The 21,279-nt window shown below is 38.6% G+C and overlaps 1 protein-coding gene across 1 annotated transcript in view; it reads left to right on the top strand.

Annotated features, from left to right (window-relative positions):
• Positions 1 to 21,279, top strand: part of pcbp4 (poly(rC) binding protein 4) — a 205,350-nt gene that overhangs the window by 56,225 nt on the left and 127,846 nt on the right. The window contains exon 2 of the mRNA XM_041979989.1: positions 15,606 to 15,655. The gene's annotated coding sequence lies outside the window, so the exon portion shown is untranslated. The remainder of the gene's footprint in view (positions 1 to 15,605; positions 15,656 to 21,279) is intronic.

Here is a 21,279-nt window from a genome sequence, read left to right as displayed (position 1 = left end):
ACAGTTCAAAATGTTTGAACAATATGTGATAAATATATAAAGGTTTAACGTAATGGAGTAATGGGTGTGTAAGTAAAACTGACATAAAAATTAGGGAAAACAACAACAAAAACTTAGCTGAAACCAACTTAGAACTGGCTTTAGCAGCAGACCTGAACCAGGACTGGGATCACTTTTGGTGGGTAATAGTAGGTTTGTCTCAGAGCTAGAGTTATTCATAATTTTTTATACGTGAAAAGTGCTATATAAATACAATTTACTCACCAGTGGACTCTGAGAAAACGGCTTTATCGTTAGATGCCAACACACTGGTTTTCTCATGGTATTAGATGTGGAGTTTGAACAAAGGGGAAATGTGTTTAACATGTCCGTCCAGCGGCAGCTCGGGAGGAAGAGTGATCATCTTCTGATTTGTAAAGTGGTTGGTTTGATTAATTTGTGTCAAAGAGTCCTTGAAAGAAAAGAACTGATGTGATCACCTATGTGCATGACAGACTGACTCGTGTCACAGTTCTAGAAAAGGTGACCAGGTGAATTTAAAGGTCTTCATCACCGCTGAGGTGATGACCATCAGAGGCAGGTTTTACTTCACACATCTGTAGCTGACATATCCTGAAAAACCTCCTGCACTTCCAGATATTTGAAATCACTAACAGAAAGCTTGGGGAATTTGTGTGGTATGGCTTTATTAAAAAATAGAGAATGGAAACCAGGACAGGCAGGGTTGAAAATTTCAGTCCTTGTAGCTGCTAAATGAATGGTCCTCGAAGGCATCTTATGATGGAAGTCCTTCAGTTTGATGACAGAAACTGCAGAAGTGGAAAAAACTACCCCACTTAACTCTTCCTGACACCAGAACTAAATGTGGGTGAGGATTCGTGCGAGGCATGGAGAAGCTCAATTTTCTGCTCTGAAAAGACTCTGTCAAAGCTCACAACAAGACCTGCATGTATTTATAGATCTGTCATGTGGTGGGGATATGTTTGTGCACTGATTTCTCTTTGTGTAGACTACAGGCTGATTCATCATGTGCTTCAAAAAGCCTATTACTAAAAGATAAGGGGGTGGGAAGAAGGGACATGTTGGACTAAAAACATTTCAAGTTAGGCAGTGAAGTTGTCACGAGAGGAAGTAAATTATATATAACGTTGAGAAGCGACAGAATCAGCTGAAAGAATGGCTGAGAGGAAGTGCAGGACATTTCTGCTGCTGTATAAAAATAAAAGTTGTCCAGTCAGTCAGGTTGAAGTTCCCAATAATAGCTTGTGTAGTTTTTTAAATAAATGGCCATAAACGCAACATGAGGAAGGGGACCTCACTGAAGAGGAGAGCACACAGAGTCGTAGGCAATAGAGGTAAATACAACCACAACTCCCAAAACAGTTGGGATGCTGTGTGAAATGTTAGTTAATTTTGAGTTTGATGGCATCTTGTGCTTATCTTTAGAAAAGGCTAATTCATCAAAATGAGAAATTCTAACGTATTACTTGAAAATTTACGTTGTGATTTCAAGACAACAAAATATTCAACTTAAATATTTTGAGATAAAACTATGAAAAAGCGAAGAAGTCTTTGATGGAGTTCTATTACCAGGACGTTAACACCTTATGCAGTACATCTCTTTATGTGTTGGTACAGATTCTGACAAATTCCGTAGATCAACATCAGTGTAGGTCAATGTGCATTGATGTATAAACATTAATGTAGATCGATGTACATCTATCTAATAATCAATTTACTGACGTAGCTGGATATATTAATGTTGATCAATGTAGATTGATCTAGATTGGTGTATCAGTGTATTGACATAAATCAATTTAGAACGATATAACGATGTAGGTTAATGTGTTGACATAGATTGTAGATCGATATATTGATGTCCTGATGTAGGTTAATGTAAATCTATAAATAAACATTAAACAATGTATCGGCATAGATCAATATATTGACATTGAATGACATAGATCAATGTAGATCATTTATGTTTCTCTTTTTTTATATATATTTTACTTCTCATGACTGGTTTTATGATTTTACTAACATATTTCTTGTCTATTATAAGCTGTTGAACTTGTTGCACTATTTTATCTGTTGTCATACAGCTCTTGTGTGTTTGAGTTTTAGCGGTACGTGTGGATTTTATTGTTATTAAGCATCACTCTGTGACTGCTACTGTGATGAAAGTCCAAGACATATTTCCCCTAGTGGGACAGTAAAGGTAATCTTGAATCTTGAGATCAACGAATCATCAGCATCGATCAATGGAACAATGTGGATTGAGAAAGATTGACATTGATTGTCGTGTCAATGTAGATTGATGTTGATCAATGTATTGAACTAGGTCAGGGGTCTGCAACCTGCGGTCCCGGAGCCACAAGTAGCTCGCTGGACTTTCCACAATTGCTCTTAATACATGGCTAAAAAAATGCTAAAGAACTAGCTAATGTTTTTAAATATAGATCTAATAACAAATCATTTTTCCACAAATTTCTACATTCCATAGAAGAAAGTCTGTCTATCTTTTTTTTTTTTTTTTTTTTTTTTTTTTTTTTCAAATTTAATTTTTGTCATTATTTCAAAACTTAAAAATAGAAATAAAAATGTAGTTCTTCAAAAATGAAAACAAATTTCCAACATCAGATATTCATCAAAAATTATGTTGTCGTCTCAAAAAGTCTCGTAACATTTGCGGCTCTAAACGATTTTTAGTTAGCTGGGCTAAGGGAAAAATGGCTGAACTGTAAAGGTTGCAGACCCCTGATTTAGGTCAATGTATAATCCAATAATGTTCATATTGACTATAATTTCTATAGCTGATTTAGTTCTTATGTTATCAGACACTTACTTTTTAGCATAAGCCTACCTGACATTTTTGGACATTAGTCTTCCGTCTTCATCAGAGGTGTCACTGGATGGTGGGTGACGTGTCCAAATAAACAGCAGGTAGGTTTATGCTAAAAGTGTCTGATAACATAAGAACTCAATCAGCTTGTTCATTGTATCATTACACCTCTGTTTTCACTTGCTGGAATGACATCAAACCAAAACCATGTTGTTCTTAATTTGTTAGCTTAGTCACATATTTTTAACTCCTGATCTGGTCTGAGTGAAATTAAAGCAGAAAACTAAAAAGTGAATTTTGGGTCCATTTGGTTTCAAACTCACTTTGGTTTCTAACCAAGTAAAACACATTCACATCTCAGCAAAGCTTCACTTTCTGCAGTTCAGTTTGGTCCTCACAGAGACAGAAATTCTGCATTAAATGAACTCTTGTAAAGTCACCCTGGGGAAGAGTGTGTGCTCACATCGCCATACACCCACACCCACACACACACAATCCCACACTTTACTAGAGAGGCTGACTACCTGTCTATTATGATTGCAGACATATGTAAATTCTTATCCATTTCATCACAGACTCCTTCAGCTCTTATCGATTCTTTTAGGATCTCTGTCTTTGTTTTAATGAGAGGTTACTACATTCATCTCATAAGTTCAGCATTGTTACTGCCTCCCTACCTTTGCTGTGTACTGCATTTTGACTATTCCATAATTGTTATCACTAACTGACTAATTCAGAGAAGCTGCCCTCCATCGACTCGTACAAGTCAGCAGTTTGGGCCGGGAGTGCCTCTCATGGCTGCAGTTTGTTGGCTTTTGGTAATGTGCATTGATTGGCCTGACAAACTGCGACTGCAGCTCGGCCCGTTGACTCTGAGCAGTATCTGACATTACATTCACATTTAGTGATTTAGCAGAAGCTTTTATCCAAGCATACTTACAGGTGACAAAACAACATTCAACATTTAGTGCAGTAAGAAAGCCTGGAGGGCTAAATCAGTATAAATGCATCTACACTCACCTGCCACTTTATCATTTCCATCTTGCTAGTACCAGGTTGACCCCTTTTCCTTTAGAATTGCTTTAATTCTATTCTATAGTTTTTGTTTGAAAGATTTTGCTCCATATTGACATGAAAGCTTCACTTGCTGCACATCCATGATGAGAATCTCCCATTTTAACACATCCTACAGCTGCTCTACTGGATTGAGATCTGGTGACTGTGGAGGCCGTTGGAGTACAGAGAACTCACTGTCATGTTCAAGAAAGCAGTTCGAGATGATTTGAGCTTTGTGACATGGTGCATTATCCTGCTGGAAGTAGCCATCAGAAGATGCTACAGTGTGGTGATAAAGGGATGGTGAGTAAAAATCTTCTGGTAGGCTCTGGTGGTTAAACCAGGCTACGTTTGTACTAAGGGACCTAAAGTGGCCCATGGAAATATCTTTCCCACCATTACACCACCAGTAGCAGCCAGAACTGTTGATATGAGGCAGAATGGATCCAAGTTTTCATGTTATTTCCACCAGATTCTGACCCATGGTACAACCCTGGCTCTGACAGGGGAAAGTGGGGTGGCAACATTAAGGACAGGAAATGGAACTGTAAATGTAAAAGGGTTTATTAAACAACAAAAAAGGACTAAAAGCAAAAGAACACAATCCGAAAACAAAAGACAAAGAAACCCAAACCCAAAGTATACTGCATAAACACTACATTTGGAACGATTAACAGCCAACGACAAATGGCAAAGTTTAAGTCTGCAAAGTTACCTTAAGGCTTTCACAGCATTCACCAAAACACTTCAGAAAAACACACAACATTTAGTTCAGAGGTCGGCAACCTGCGGCTCCCTGGCCTTTGAAAACGATAAAATGTTTATTTAATTAAAATGTATTTTCATGCTTTGTCACGTGTCTGAAAGAAGTAAAAACTTCCCTGAGCAGCAACGGGCTCACACTTCCTGAGTTGGAACAGCCAGAGTGGCTGGAAAAGCTACACTTCACGGTAGACATGACAGCGCACCTGAACATGCTGAACACAGCTCTTCAGGGGAAAGGACACACAGCCCTGCACATGTAACTATATTATCCTTCCCTGTTACTCCCCTAAGCCCCGATACATCCTAAATACAACTGCATTGGCAGGTGTGAGTCAACCTAATCTTGAGATGGAACTGGCTGACATAGCAGACAAAGACAGATGGGTGTCCACGTCTAAACACTTGACAGCAGACCTTGAAGATGTTGCCATCACAGGGCCTCTCTTGCTCAGAATCACAAATGGCGTGATATTGGAAACCCCCCAAAACTGGACAAACATGTGTTCGTAACTTGAAAGGTTTTCCCCCACATTCATGTGAACATGAAAAAGTATGCACTTGGAGTCATGTGTGAATTGTAGCCTCAGTTTCCTGTTCTTAGCTGACAGCTTAGTTGTGGGTTCAGGGATGGTGCTCTGCATATCTTGGTTGGAACCAGTGGTTATTTGATTTCCTGTTGCCTTTCTATCATTGCCAACCAGTCTGCCCATTCTCCTCTGACCTCTTACATCAACAAGACATTTTGGTCCAGACAACTGCTGCTCACTGGATATTTTCTTTTTTTCAGTCCATTCTCTGTAATGTGAAAATCCCAGTAAATACTCAGACCAACAGCCATGCTACATTCAATATCTCTTAAATGTGATTTCCTCCCCATTTGGATGCTCACTTTGAACTTCATCAAGTCTTCTTAAACCATGTCTACATGAGTAAATGTATTGAGTTGCTGCCATGTGATTGGCTGATTAGATATTTGTGTTAACAAGCAGTTGTGGACAGCGAGTGATGGTAATGATGTTAATGTAAAAATAAAGCAGGTGAAGTGCAGTCAAAGCAGGTTAGGTGTGTTTTCCTGGTGTTTTGTGTTTGCTCCTGCTCTGATCCTGTTTTAGAGCTCGCTCCATCATTCAGTAATTCATATCATGACATGAAGATAAAGTAACAAGGTGAAGTGCAGCCCACCAGGTGTGGACGTGATTCCAACTTTGACCAAGACAATGAGCACCATCATTTATTTTGATGGGATAAGCATTTAATGACAGTAAAGTTGGTGTATTCAGGCCTTAATTCAGCTATATTTCTTGTCCTTCTAAATTATCCAAACATTTGCCATGGATAGTATTCTTATCAGACGTGCTGAAAATGCAATTAGTGTGGGCACCTATTAAAGTGACACCTTAATATCTCTTCTCATTTAGCAGCAGTGCTGTTGTTAATTTGTTTGCTGGGAGCCCCGCATGTTTTCTAAATCTGTTCTTGGTGTCAGCAGCACAAATGATTCTTTTATTTAAGCTTATTACGGAGATTGTTGCCATTTTCTGCTTCATTAATACTGAAAGTGGCATGTAAATATAATTATTACTGTCAATTTCCCGGAAAGCCCATGATGGAGCTGAGAATTGCTTTTCTTTTATACATTAACAACCTTAAAACCACTTTTATTTTTCTGTAGAGAAGAGTTATGACGACCAGGAGAATGTACATAATCTCTTCTAAAATTTTCGTATTTTTCTGGGACACGAGTCAGTTGATTCACTTTGGTGTAAAAGGCTAGTAAAAATGGACTCTTCTGAAATGCATTGTTGCATTAAGACCTCTTTCTCTTAGTGTTTACAGAAGACCCAGAAAAAATACATGTGCATGAGTCCTGGCTTTCCCAGTGTGTTGGGTACTCACCATATTCTATCTTGAATTGTTCTTTTTCAGTAGGTAAAATGAGACATATTCTTCCCTTTTCATCATATAATATTGACATGGTTTTTAATGAGCTCTTTCTGAAATATTTGTCATGGTGTTGACAAAAACAGAATACCAGCTCCCTTTTATTCCACCCAAGTCTTTACAGCTCTGCTCACAACAGCTGGTTTTAGAGGCTTGAGTCATTTGCTTCCATCCTCTTTCATGGTTTTTGATATCCATGTTTTCCTTATGAGGATACCACGTGCTGGTAGCTATGCCTGCTTGACCTGGAGGGTTGCAAGCTAGGGGGCTGCCCTTGTCTGGATGGTTGGGGTGCCCTCCATTGCAGCCTAATGGCCGAGTTGTGGGCCCCGGCTGGCCCTGATCTGGATGGTTCCTGTGGTGGCAGGCTCTATGGTCATGGGTGGGGTGGCTCCCAGTGTGGATGCATCCCTAAGATGTTGTTTCCTTACAGAAACGTCAAGCCAGACATTAGGGATTGGGGTCTATGAGGAAAATGGGACTTTTAGGAAGAAGGGGAGGGGGGTTGCATGTGCTTTGTGTGAGTGAAATTATGAGGGAGAGAGAATGAATGATGAGTTTGTGTTTTTAAATAGGTTAGGTATATAAGTAGGTATGTAATGTGTGTTTTTTTTTTTCTTAATTGTTTTTATGTAAAGCACAAGTTCTGCTTTTTGGTATGAAAGGTGCTTTATAAAGAAACAGCCAGGCAGCCATGTTTTTTATTTTATTTTATTTTTTTTCTGTTTAATGGAAATTAATGAAGATTTATTTAAAAAGGACAATTTCAGAGGTTCTTCAAGTGTACTCCTGGGAGTCTGGCAGACAGAAGTAAGAATAAAAATAAATTCAGCTGATATGTCTTTAAACTTTACAGAAGCAGAGTTTGTCTCTCCGTCAGCAGACTGCTGCTCTGCCTCTTCATCACTTTCCTCTCTGTCATCTTTCCCTTCAGACTCAGATCATTTCCAGCTGCTCTGCTGCTGCGTCCTGATTTTCAGCCTCTTCTCATTCCTTCATTCACTCTCTGCACAAAGCATGAGACGGTTTGTAAAGAGCACTTCTCAGATGCAGAGTGAAGATAGTTGTGGATTAACAGCTTAATTGATGTGAATAAAGTCTGAGCAGTGGAGCAGCTACGTTTCAAACTCTCTACAAAGCTGCAACAAAGCCCATAATTTCCACTTTAAAGCTCATAACTGACTACTTAACTATTTATTTGACAGGGTTGTAAATTGTTTCAGAGGACGTTTGTGTGTGATGACGGCTTTTAGAAGCTCCATCCACTCATGTGATTATACATGTTTTTCTTTGCATTTATTACTGTTTTAAGCGAAGATGAATTCCAGTTTTTCTTTTTATTTCAACTGCAAGCCTTGACAGTATCTCACCTATTTGTTCTTTCAGCTCAGTCTCCTTAGAAAAATGTGAAATAGGTATATTTGTCCACATAAAACCTAATACTCTCACAACCAATTGCCATGGATACAATGCCATGCAATGCAATGCCATGAGTCTTGAATTATCCTTTTTTCCAGTGAAGGTTTGTGGCTAAATTAGCCTAAAGTTACGTCTCAATTACGATGCAATGTTAGATCAGCATCGTGATGTAGAATTGTTGCACCATCTCTGTTGGGTAGTGAGGAAACAACCTCAATAGATTGATGCTTTGCTTCATTACAGTGTAAAACTACGGAGTCCTCTCACTTTTCTATGTCCGTCTCACTTATGATTCCTCATTTTTCTACTTCACCCTGCAAAATTACGATTAGGAATGAAATACACGTGTAGAGTTTGATTTAAACTACACCCTCCACTTCATCAGGTTCACCTTACTAGTGCTTATGGACCCTCTCTTGCCTTCAGAACTACATTAATTCCTGGTGTGACGGGGATTACATAATCCATTAATCTTCATCCAGTAGTAAATTCCTGCAGACTCAAACTAACATGTTCCAAACAATATAATATAATTTATTTCAATATGTTAGTTTAATTATACATTCATAGTTTAAAGACCAAAATCAACTCCTTAATCAATAAATCTCCACAGTTCTTCGGCCTCCATGAAAGCAGCTTTAGTTTGATTTTAAGTCCCAGGAAACCAGGAAGTGGATGTTTTATCACAGTTTAACAGAATCTTCTAATTCTGAAATTTGTGGAGGAAAATAAAAAAAAAAAAAACAGTTTTAATCCACAAGAAGTCAGCACAGAGACATCCAATAACTATCAGATATGTGTGTGAGCGTGTGTGTGTGTGTTCGGGTTAAGTGCATCATCCTGACAGTGTGTCTAACACTGGTCAGAGGCAGACGAAGGCCTGCCGTCCCCCAAGACCTCATTACAGCTCTGAGGAGAGACACACACTCATCAACATGATTAAACTTTGACATCTGGAAAAGGGCAGTGGGTACACGTGCATGCACACTCGCACACACAGAGGTTTGTGCGTGATGTGGCTCTAACTGTGGAGCAACCAGCTACCAAAACACAAGTCAAATGTCTTAAAAAGGGCATCAGTGGGCAGAGAGTTCATCCACACACACACACACACACACACACACTGAACCATGGATCAGCAGCATAGCAGAAATACAGCAGAGTCTTTGAATTCCAGTTTACTTTGCTGGTTCCTGCCGCCTCCCAGTCTCACCCTGTCTCGCCTCGCAGTTGTCAGAGTGTTAAACAGCTGACTGTCTAACATCACGCACACACACATTCAAAACACATATTTACCCCTGCAGTTTGTATGTGAATATCATAAAGGAAACGCTGCTGGTGCCTCAGGCTTTGTGCAGACCTGGAAGGCAGTTTGTTTGTGTTTATTAGCTTCTGCAGCGTGAAGAAGCTGCAGTGGGAAATTCTGATTTCGTCCATGTGGGTTCAAGTTTGACCGAAGTGAGTGGAAAACAAATGTTTTGATTTGCCTTTCGCTGCAATAATAATAAAAAAAAGAGTCTGTCCACACAACTAATTCTCCTTATTCTACATCTAAGAGAATTATTCATCTTATCATCGGTTTAGTTTTCTAGAACAAAGCAAATATTTGATGTTTGATGCAAAGAACTGTGTTTATTTTAGGACATTTCAAGCAGAAATTACAACTCTTATCTCTCACAGAAAATCCACATGAAGTTCATGTGTAAACGTACATGGGGTTACACGTATTAAAGAGGTTTACCAACACAAGGCACAAGCAAACAATCAGAAATCAGTTAGTTTAGAATAATGGAAACAACAGCCTTTTGTTAGGATGTTAATAATAAAGAACATGTGGGATGTTTCCATTTGCTTTGCTGTAACAACCAAAATGTCTCATTTGAATTTGATGTGGAAAATGTTGCTTTCCTGATATATGTGGCGTGTAACTGATAAAGCCAGACTGAACTGCTGTGGTTCTTTTGGATGCTAATGCTGAAGGCTTTAAACACATATTGCTGCAGCTCATACTCATTAGGCTTAAACATTTTTTCTTTCTGTCACAATTTTTGGCCGGTTAATTGTTGTGCGGTTTTGAAAAATGCACCAAAACATGCGTCTCAATTGGAAGATGTGAGCTATGATTTTTAGTAGCGGTCCATCACGCGGTCTTTACTAAAATCACAAAAAACCCCATTCATTTTCAATGGGAAAATGAATGGGGTTTTTGTCAAAATGAGTAAAATCAAGCCCATTTCGGAGCCCTATAACTCAGACAAACTTTCATGTAGAAAGTTCAAACAGGTCATGAAACATAATATCGTTGTTGTCTTCTACTGTTTATACACAAACACAGTTTAAGTTGTGTGAAATTTTAGAAATTTTACACAGAATCCACGCTTGAGTCATGGACTCTGAATTTTCCCAATGACCTTGTTCAGGAAATTTCTCAAACATCTTTATGTCCACAGTTTCTCCTGTACATAAAAATGACATAGAAGGCTGTAGAATCACACAGTATCCTGCTTCGATGTTAACAAATTTAAATTTATTCTTTCAGTTTTCTTTAACATGATGTGACCAATTAAAAGTTCAATATAAATGATGTGGTTTAGTCTGTTTTTCTGCAAAGAACAGGTTGTTTCTTTCATTTACATGTCTGATTAAGGTCAGGGGGAAACTTAGATTTTGATGTTAAAGTTGCTTGTAGTGGTTTGATGTGAACAAAATGATTGTGTTATCATCACTGGCTCTTGAATCCTATCCAAAGTGTGGCTGAATTTATTATATCAGCAGACATTGAATTGTTATCCACTAAATCAATATGATATTGCATTGCGATTAAATGTGATTTAAACGCCTGGGGAAAAATAATAAAAAATAAAGCTGACATTATCCTCACAAGTTAAATGTGATGTAACCCGTCACGGCAACCATTTCAACCACCCATACCTGTTTGTGAGAATGACCTGAGTTTGAGTCTGGGTCAGCAGGAGGTGGAGGTGGTGGTGGGTGAACAAACGCCCGGCTAGTAAAACAAGAGACTCCACATTCATCTGCTCACAGCCAGATTTTTCAGTTTGAGGTTTTTGGCTGCTTGACATTTCGTTGTCAGAAGTTTCTGTTGACTCTTCATGTATTAAACCATGAATTGATTTTTTTTTTTTTTTTTTTTTTTTATGTAGAAATTGTAACTTTGAAGAGTTTAGTATCAACACAGTGTTTGTAACTTTAATGACCTTTTTTTATCATGTGGAAGAAAAATGTGAAAGCAGCATGATTTCATTGACTTTCCACTTTTAGAAGAATTAAAAAGGAATAAATAGATGAAGGAAATAAACACTGCACATTGTTGGAAAGCTTCAGCTCCCTGCCCACTAAGCTGAACCCTTCATCCTTCACGCCACGGCGCTTGCAGTCCAGCCGTGCTCACAAATTCACACCCTCACACACTCGGTCATATCGCTGCAGCTGTGCACGCCCACTTCCACCACAGCCTGCCTCGTCGGGCTGTGATCATTGCAGTGTTTGATGTATGTGAAGTCAAAGCAGACCCATGATTTTCTTTCTTTAAAACTAAATCAAAAGAAGTTGTGAAGGGTTCTAACGGGCTGGTGGTCCTGCTGGATTCTGACCACAGAGTTTCAGGCTACACGCTGTTTTTTAATTTGGAATTAATTATTCAGAATTAAATAACTTTGAATTAAATTATTCTCCTTAGCGTTTACATGAAAATAGTCATTTCAAATTGAGGTTTACATAGAAAACACATTTAATCGCCTTTATTCAATTCTGCTTAAGATCTGGGGGTTGGGAAGGGTTGTGATTGGACAGGGGGCGGACGTGATGTATTAATGTCTAACGACAGTGAACAAACTCCAATTTCTGCTTCTTTTCTTTTTCGGCTATAACATGGAAGATCAGATAATAATTATGATACACAGTTTGACCGCAAACTATGTATCATATGCATTCACTTAAAGGAAGTTTATGAGAAATAAGTTTTGCTCTCTAATAAAGCCATTTAGTGTGTGCGTGTGTGTCCATTCATGGGTAATATCCATCCACTGTCTTCCGTTCATCGTGTTTCGGTCGCAGAGGTGGCAGATTTTCCGTTTCCTCCACCACTTCTTCCTTCCTGCCCTTTTGGACACTTCTTTCTGCCGGCCATTTTCCCCAGTTTGTCTGAGGTGATCTCGAAGCATTCCCATGCCAGCTGAGAAAAGTAGTCCCTCCAGGGCATCCGGGATCTTCCCCAGATCCTCCTCTTATTTGGACGTGCCCAGAACACCTCACCAGGGAGTCATTCAGGAGGCATCCTAACCGGATGTCACAGCTCCCCCCAATAAAAAAGTACATTCATACAAGCTTTACAGTCATAATCAGCGCAGCGTATTATACTACATTGCACTGCTATTGGCTTTTCTTTATGTCAATCGTAGACATCATATGAAATCTGTCATTTATGGAACATTTGGGTAGTGGTCTGTAAAGATCTGTATAACCACTGGAAATAAGAAGCAGCCTTTTCATTTCTGTTTTGATCATAGTCACAGTTTAAATGTCATAAATTTATGTAATATTTTCTGGAAATGCAGCGTAATGCTGAGGATTTGATGACCACTGATAATGTTTATTCAGTCAAATAAGAACGTCTGAATCGGCAGCCCAGCCAACGCGAGCGCCTCATGTGTCCGACTGTACTTCTTATTACAAATATTAGCGGTGAATTGATAATAGGAGGATAAAATTATCTTTTCAGTCACGTAAATAAAACAAGTCAATGGGTTTCATTCAAAATGATCTAATGATGTAAAAAACGCACAGCGACACACAAAAATAATCTTACTAGAGGCAAGGCAAGTTTATTTGTATAGCACATTTCATGTACAAGAAATTCAAGGTGCTTTACAAAAATCATTAAAAGCACTGCTATGGGGTGCAAGAAGCAATAAGAAGTGCATTAAAAACAAACTTTAAAAGACAAATGAAATTAATTAAAAACAGAAAAAAAAGCTATAATAAAATAGATAAAATGAAGAAATAAAGTTGCAGTGTGAGGAATTAACAGTTGTTTTGATAAAAGGCAGCAAATAGAAAAGTTTTTAATCCTGATGTAAACCTGCTGAGAGTTTCAGCAGACCTGCAGTTTTCTGGGAGTTTAATCCACATGTGAGAAACATAAAAGCTGAACACTGCGTCTCCATGTTTAGTTCTGACTGTGGGAACAGAAAGTAGACCTGACCCCGATGACCTGAAGGATCTGGTTGGTTCATAACAAACCAGAAGATCCTGAATGTATTTTGGTCCAAAACCATTCAGAGCTTTGTAAACTAACAGCAGGATTTTGAAGTCAATTCTTTGAGAGACAGGAAGCCAGTGTAACTGGACTGGAGTTACATGATCCACTTTCTTGGTCTTATTGAGGACTCAAGCAGCAGCGTTCCGGACCAACTGTAGATGTCTGATGGACTTTTTAAGGAGACCTGTGAGGACAGCATTACAGTAGTCTACTAAAGATAAATGCATGGACATGTTTTTCTAAATCCTGCTGAGTCATCAGTCCTTTAATCCTTGATATGTTCTTCGAGTGATAATAGGTTTGTTTTTTTAAGACCACACGATGGTCAACGTGAGCTGTAAGCACTAAATTGATTACAATACAATAGTAATTATTTAGTACAATAGAGAGGGAAGCTAACTTTCAAAATGTTAGAAGTCAATTTAAAATGTCAAAACATCTGAACATATTTTGTATTCATATTTCATATTTTATACAGTTATATTCATATATTGACACAATCCGGACATCTTTTGAATATTGACTAGTAAAAAAGAAAAATCATGAATGAAATAAAATCCCACTTATATCAATAAGTTTAATTTGAGAAAATGTCCTTATGAATATCCTAATTATGATTATGATTAACTGGACTTAGTTTGTTTCAGTGGTTTCAGGACAATGAGCTACACATGTCTGTCTACTAAAGATAAAGTTTTTCTAAATCCTGCTGAGTCATCAGTCCTTTAATCCTTGATATGTTCTTTGAGTGTAATAGGTCTGAGTCCAGGACTACTCCCAGATATCTGGCGTGGTTCTTAGTTTTTAACTTTGCTGTTTGAAGCTGAGTACTGACTTTTAATTTTTCTTCCTTGGCTCCAAAAACTGTTATTTCAGTTTTGTTTTCATTTAACTGAAGGAAGTTCTGGCACATCTTATCTAATTTGATCGATGCAGTTGATCAGAGTTTTGATGGGACTGTAGTCTCCTGGTGAGATGGTTATGTAGATTTCTGTGTCATCAGCATAACTATAGTAATATTTTGTTGTTTTTTATAGTTTGAGTGAGTGGCAGCATGTAGATGTTGAACAACAGTGGCCCCAGGATGGAACCTTTGGGAACTCCACACGTTATTTTTGGTTCAGTCAGATTTCATTCATTTACCTATGGCCACAAAGTAGTCCTTGTCTTTTAAATTGAACTTAAACCAATAATTGCAGTGCCAGAAAGTCCAACCCAGTTTTTAGAGAACAAAATCTTCATAGTTAATTCAGTAAAATTATTTCTGCCTTTTTCATTGCTGTTTCTGAGCCAGAAAAATGCTCCAAACGGCACGACAGAGCGCCTCCAGTAACTTGGAGACTGACAGGGTCAGAATTTCGTCGGAATATGAATGAATCATTTGTGGCAGCAGCCTGGGCAGCTGATGTGATCAGAGAAGAAAAATTTCTTAAACTGAACTTATGTTGTTTAGATATAAATCCCAGCAGAAGTAATGTTTTTCTCTGCTGTGGCTCCAGGGATTCAAAGCAGAACAAAATTATCCAAGTTAATCTAAAAGGCTGCTGAGGCTGAACGTTTGAGTGGTGACAGTCCAGCCAGGCTGCAGATTTGTCGCCTGCACATCCATGATGAGCAGCAAGTCGCCTGACCGTGTCTACATGACTAAATGCACTGAGCTGCTGCCGTCTGATTGGTTGATTAGATATTTGTTTGAATAAGTATTTCAGCAGGTTGATCTGATAATGTGGAAAGTAAGTGTATAGTACAACAACTCTGTGGATTTACAGCAATGTTTGCAGCAGCTGGTTCTTCTTTTGACGTCGGCTGTGGAGGCTTTGTTATGATCTAAATACAATCAATGACCCTCAAATCATATAGGAGCTAACCCGAGAGCTCAAAGTACTCACATCTAAACTTCCATTTTCCTCATCTACAGTTTCACCACAGGTGATTGGTTCTGATTCATCTAACATGGACAATTTTATGGAGTCACGTTGGACTTGTGCTGCTTTTAGAGGCTGAAAATGAAGACTGTTGTTTACATGTGTTTTTTCTTTTTGTTATGGCAGGGTCTCCTGTTGAGATGTTGATGTGTCTAATAACTAATGGGTTGAAAGAAATTTAACGATTAATCAAAGAAAATGTGAACAGTAATTCAGATTTGAGTCTTTATATAAAATTTTAAAGTACACAAAGAGCATTGTTATGATGAGACTTGAATTTTTGACTTTAAGATTTTTTGTTGTATTAAGCAAAGCATTCATGAACTATTTCACTTGTTTTTGATTAGATATTGACTATTTGTTTGTTGCCCTGCAGGACTTGTTCCAGGGATGCGGCTACATTATTACGTCTAAGCAGTCAACTTGGTGAGTAAAATCTTAGATTTCAAGATGTCAAACTCAAACCAAATACTCCACATATTCAAAAGCTCACACCTACACATACACACACACACACACACACACACACACACACACACACACACACACACACAAGGAAAAACAAATGCACAACCATCAAGTTTTTTCAAAGTTTTCATCTGCAGCATTGCCAGATCTGATGCAGCAGGTGCGAAGCAGCGTAAATGTGCCTGGAAACTTGTGTTGGTTATGAGCCTTCAACAAAATCTAGACAGACTTCAGGCAGCTCTGGGTTGGGAGACGTTCAGGAAAAGACATTTGAATACTTCTTCTACTACTTTGAACATATATAATCATATAAAAAGTCTACTTTCCTTGCCAGAAGCAGATTTGGAAATGTAACCAGTTATGTGACCAAAGGGCTTGTAGGGCATCAAATTAATATTTAATTCTCATAGTTCTGGAGAAGCAGCACTGTCATCTTTGCTGAATAATGTATGTCATGAAATTTCTGTTTAGATGTTTATAAAAAAAAGAGAATCATCATCATCAGTTCACATTTCAGAGCCTGTGGCGACAATGTAGCCATCTTTTTTTCCATCTTTTTGACGACTCCTGAGTTTTTCCTGAAGAAACATTGAGTTTTGCTTATTGTTTGTTCTTTGTCCTGTTGGGTTCTAACACATGACAGCTTGTGTTTTGTCTAAATTAGTCCAGTCCTGTTACATTAAATTACTTTGAAATTCCAAAATTTTCTCTTGGAAGGCACGTTTCTTTTGAGCTTTTTGTTTTTTTAAGACCACACAATGGTCAATGACCATTACAATACAATAGTAATTATTTAGTACAGTAGAGAGGGAAGCTAACTTTCAAGATGTTAGAAGTCAATTTAAAATGTCAAAACAACTGTACATATTTTATATTCATATTTCATATTTTATACAGTTATATTCATATATTGACACAATCTGGACATCTTTTGAATATTGACTAGTAAAAAGAAAGTCATAAATAACATAAAATCCCACTTATATCAATAAGTTTAATTTGGGAAAATGTCATTATGAATATCCTAATTATGATAATGATTAATAACTGTATTTAGTTTGTTTCAATGGTTTCATGACAATGAGCTACACATGTGTATACATTTACGTTAACATCATCACATGTCATAATTGTTATTACTGAAACAAATAATCTGAGGCAAGTTATGGAAATCCGTCCGTCCATCCATCCATCCATCCATCCGTCCGTCCGTCCGTCCGTCCGTCCGTCCGTCCGTCCGTCCATCCGTCCGTCCATCCATCCATCCATCCATCCATGTGTTTGTCCACTCATTAATTCATCCGTCCATCTGCAACTACTGTCAGATACCTATACATACTGCTGGTGGTCATAATTCAGTAGAAGAAGTAGTCGTTCAATCAACAATGAATATTGATGCTGTTATATTGTATCTGATATGACTTCCAGTCTTTTTATGGTGAAAATCCAAACTAGCAGCAGAAACCTGGAACAAATAATTCCAGATAAAGTTACCACATGAATTATCCTGGACCGCTGGGTTGTTAAATTTGTCTTGTATCTTTGTGGTTTTCTTGCAGGAGAAAGTGACAGAATGATGCAACATATATCTGAAATGTTGATTTTGACCAGGAGGACCTGAACTAAAGAAATCTGTGAAACTCATCCAGCCTTGTTGTTAAATATCGTGGCCCGTTTCACCAAGTTTAATGAATGGATTCAGTTTAAAGTGACAGGACTTCTGAAGGTATTTCATTAATAGAGATTCCCTCCAGTACAAATGTGTCTTTGTAAGTGTGTTGCTGTGAACGGGGAACTTCAGCAGCAAAAGTGTGATTAGTCTCCAACCAAACACACTGAAAGGGAAGTGTTTTACTTCAGTTGTGGTTACATTGTGGGGAAAAGGTTTGTTGTCTTTCATCACATATTTTATTTTAACTTGGCTTGAGTTGGTCTGTGAGGCTTTAACTGTGCTTCAGTTTTGTCTTCTCTCAGTCTGTCTTTCTCTTCCTGAACTCCCCTTTTTCTTACTGTCATTTCCCCCTCATCCACCCTCCTCCTTTAATCTCTCCACATCTTTTTTTTCCTTTCTGTCCCATTCCACCTTTCATCTCTTCAATCCTCGCCTGCCTGTCCTTTCTCCAATCTTTGGTTTCAAATCAACTTTCCTGTCGAGCTCCGTCTCTTCTCCATTCTCATTTCTCCCTGCTGAGATGCCAATTAGTGTGGAAAATACAAACCTCAGAAAACCCCCTGTGTGTTTGCATATAAAGAAAAGTGGGAGCAGAAATCAGATGGATTTAGGTCATCAGTGTGCAGAGCTCACTCATCCACAGAAATTGTTATGTTTTTTTCACCCTGGCTGCATTTTTAATTCTTTACTTAGTTTAGTAACTCCAACAGACACGTCTTTTAACACAGCTTCTGTTGATCTTTTCAGAAGTGCTTTCTGATCTCATAAACTCATCTGAATTGGACTGAATGGAGACATATTTTGGATTAAGTTTGTTAGCAAATTCGACAGATTTCCAATTATGAGAAGAAATGTAAGAAGAGAAGAAACATCTGCCCCACTTTAAGTTCTGTGCAGTGGAAGTCGAAGGATGAGTTGGACATGTGGGATGGGATTAGTTTCTCAGAGGGCAGAGCACTGGGTGACTTCTGTCTGATAAGCCACACATCATAAATGAGACTTTTTCTTTTAGTAAAGCTGCTGTTTTCTCAGCTGCCAAGTTAAACATATTCCTGACATTTTATCCATCCAGTCCCTCTGCTCCGTTGCTTTAATTCTGAGATGGTGTGAGGTCGCCGGGTCAAGTGAAGCAGCCATTCTGTTATATGAGCTCATTTCCTGCTGACATTGCCACTGCATGACCGATGTGACCTGCTCAGACCGTAGGGTATCGCTGTGTGTGTGTTTCATGTATTTAGTTCTATCAGATCCTCTGTGTGTATTAGGAGGTGCATTTCCGTCCATCTTTTTTATCTAACTTTAATCTGTGCAGGAAAAGATCCCCTGAGAGGAAACACTATAAATGATTTAAATATATATTACAAAAGTTTTCATTCTCTGCAGGTGCAGAGAAATGGGTTTAGTTTAGTCAAAAAAAAACAATTAGATGCACATGAAATAAAAACATATGAAATATAAAATGAAAAATTATTTTCTTAATCCCTGACGGGAAATTATAGATGAACTGAATAATAATAATGATAGAAATATTTACACTTATTTTGCACTTTATCAGGTCCACCTGTTCAACTACTAGTTAACACAAATATCTAATCAGCCAATCACATGGCAGCAACCCAGTGCCTTTAGTCATGTAGACATGGTGAACACAGCTTGCTCAAACTGAGCATCAGACTGAGGAAGAAATGGTATTTACTGTGGGTATGTGAAGTGAGCTGGAAGCAGATGAGCTACAGCAGCAGAAGACCGCACCAGGTGCCTCCTGTCAGCTGAGAACAGGAAACACAAACTCACCAAAACTAGACAATAGAAGTTGGAAAATCATCTGACGAGTCTCCATGTCAGCTCCACATTGGTGGAAACATCATGAAATCATGAGTCCAACCTGCCTTGGATCAATGCTTCAGGCTGCTGGTGGTGTAATGGTGTGGGGATATTTTCTTGGCACACTTTAGGCCCCTTAGTACCAACATGGCCTGGTTTAACCACCACAGCCTACCTGAGTATTGTTGCTGACCATGTCCATCCCTTCATGACCACAGTGTAGCATCTTCTGATGGCTACTTCCAGCAGGTCAATGCACCATGTTACATAACTAAAGCTGATATCATTAAATTCAAATCAAATCAAGATTATTTATAAGCACATTTAAAAACAACAGATGTCCAAAGAATCTCAGAAGGTCAGAAGAGCAAAAGTTTGAACCTCTTAGCTGAAAGAAGCTGGCTCTGCTGACTGAATTAATCTGTTTATCCAATAAAAACATATGATCAAAAAATCACTTCTAAGTATTTAACTGATGTTCATTTAATGGTTCCAGGGCTCCGAGGTGGATGCTCTGATTAAGACGGTTAGAAGGCCCAAATAACAGGACTTCAGTTTTATCTTCATTTAACTTCATGAAATTTTGTGCCATCCAGGCTTTGACCTCATTTAGGCAGCCCAATAAAACATCTGGTGGTGATGAGGTGTGATGTTTTAGGGGAACATAAATTTGAGAATCTTCCACGTAGCAGTGAAAAAAGATCCAGTGTTTCTTAAAGCAGTGGTAGCCTTGTGGTTACAGAGGTGGGCTTGGGTCTGGAGAACCTTGGTTCAAGTGAACAGGCTGGTAACTAAGGTAAAACCACTGTGTGCCCCTCAGCAAGGCCCTTAACCCCAACTGCTCCCCAGGAATCCAGCCTGGCAGCCCACTGTTCCTAGCAACTAGGATGGGTTAAATGCAGAGAAACAATTTCCCAGCCACAATAACAAAAAAAAAAAAAAAAAAAATGAAGGATGAAGCTAGATGAAGCATATACAGCAAAAAGAGGACTGGACCAAGGATGGAGTGTAGACTCAGTGCTGTGAAAATTTAGATTGTTATCAGTTAAATACTTGTGGAACTGGTAAGAGCAACTTTCTCCAACAGTTTTGAGAGAAAGGGCAGTTTTCAAGATGGGTCTAAAATTGGAAAGGACCATAGGGTCCAGGTTTGACTTTTTAATAAAAGGTTGTACAACTGCACATTTCAGATTAATAGAGACAGTTCCAAACACAAGAAAGCCATTAATTATAGTTACAACACTTGGACCAACATCAAAAATGTCCTTCAGCAGTCGGGAGGGACAGTGTCCAAACCCCATCCTGAGGGGTTCAGGTGACTGACTACTTCAGGTAGAAGGGAGAGGGACACAAAGAAGGGACAAGAGGATCAAAGGCACAAAGACTCATTTGTGATCTGATACCACCAAAATCAAAATGAGCTGATATTTTCAATGAAATGGTAACATGTCTCTTTCAGCATCTGATATGTTGTTTATGTTCTGCTGGGAATAAAATATGGGTTTATGAGGTTGGAATGGTAAATGGACTTGTACTTATATAGCACTTTTTCAGTCCGTTTGACCACTCAAAGCGCTTTACACTACTTATCACGTTCACCCATTCACACCCCAATAGGCACATCGGGAGGCAACGTGGGGTTAAGTGCCCACGGACACTTCGGCATTTAGTTAGTGGAAGTCTGGAATCGATCCGCCTACCTTCCGGTCGAAAGACGACTGCGCTTCCACCTGAGCTACAGCCGCTACAGCCGGTTGGAAATCGTTGTGTTCTCTTTTCTTTACATTTTGAACAGCATCCCAACTTTTGGGGAGTTTGGATTGAACATGTCCTCCAGAGAGTGTTTTATTAGCTGGGGCAGTATGAGTGGGTTTCCTTGGTGGTGTTGTTTCTAGATGCTCATTATCGCTCAGTAAAACTTGTCAGGGAACACACTTTTTATGTTAAGCTTTTTCTTTTAAAAAAGTGTAAATTAGCAGCAGTATCTGTGTCAACCAAACAAAACCTCAGCTCCAGATGATAAGTAAGCATCAAATAAAAATATAAGAAAGAGCCTCATGATGAATGGGTGTGCAGCCAATCAGAT

This window comes from Melanotaenia boesemani, chromosome 3 (assembly GCF_017639745.1).
Source record: "Melanotaenia boesemani isolate fMelBoe1 chromosome 3, fMelBoe1.pri, whole genome shotgun sequence".
NCBI lineage: Eukaryota > Metazoa > Chordata > Actinopteri > Atheriniformes > Melanotaeniidae > Melanotaenia > Melanotaenia boesemani.
The sequence above is the reverse complement of the archived record's forward strand: the minus strand, read 5'-3'. Positions and strand labels throughout refer to the sequence as shown.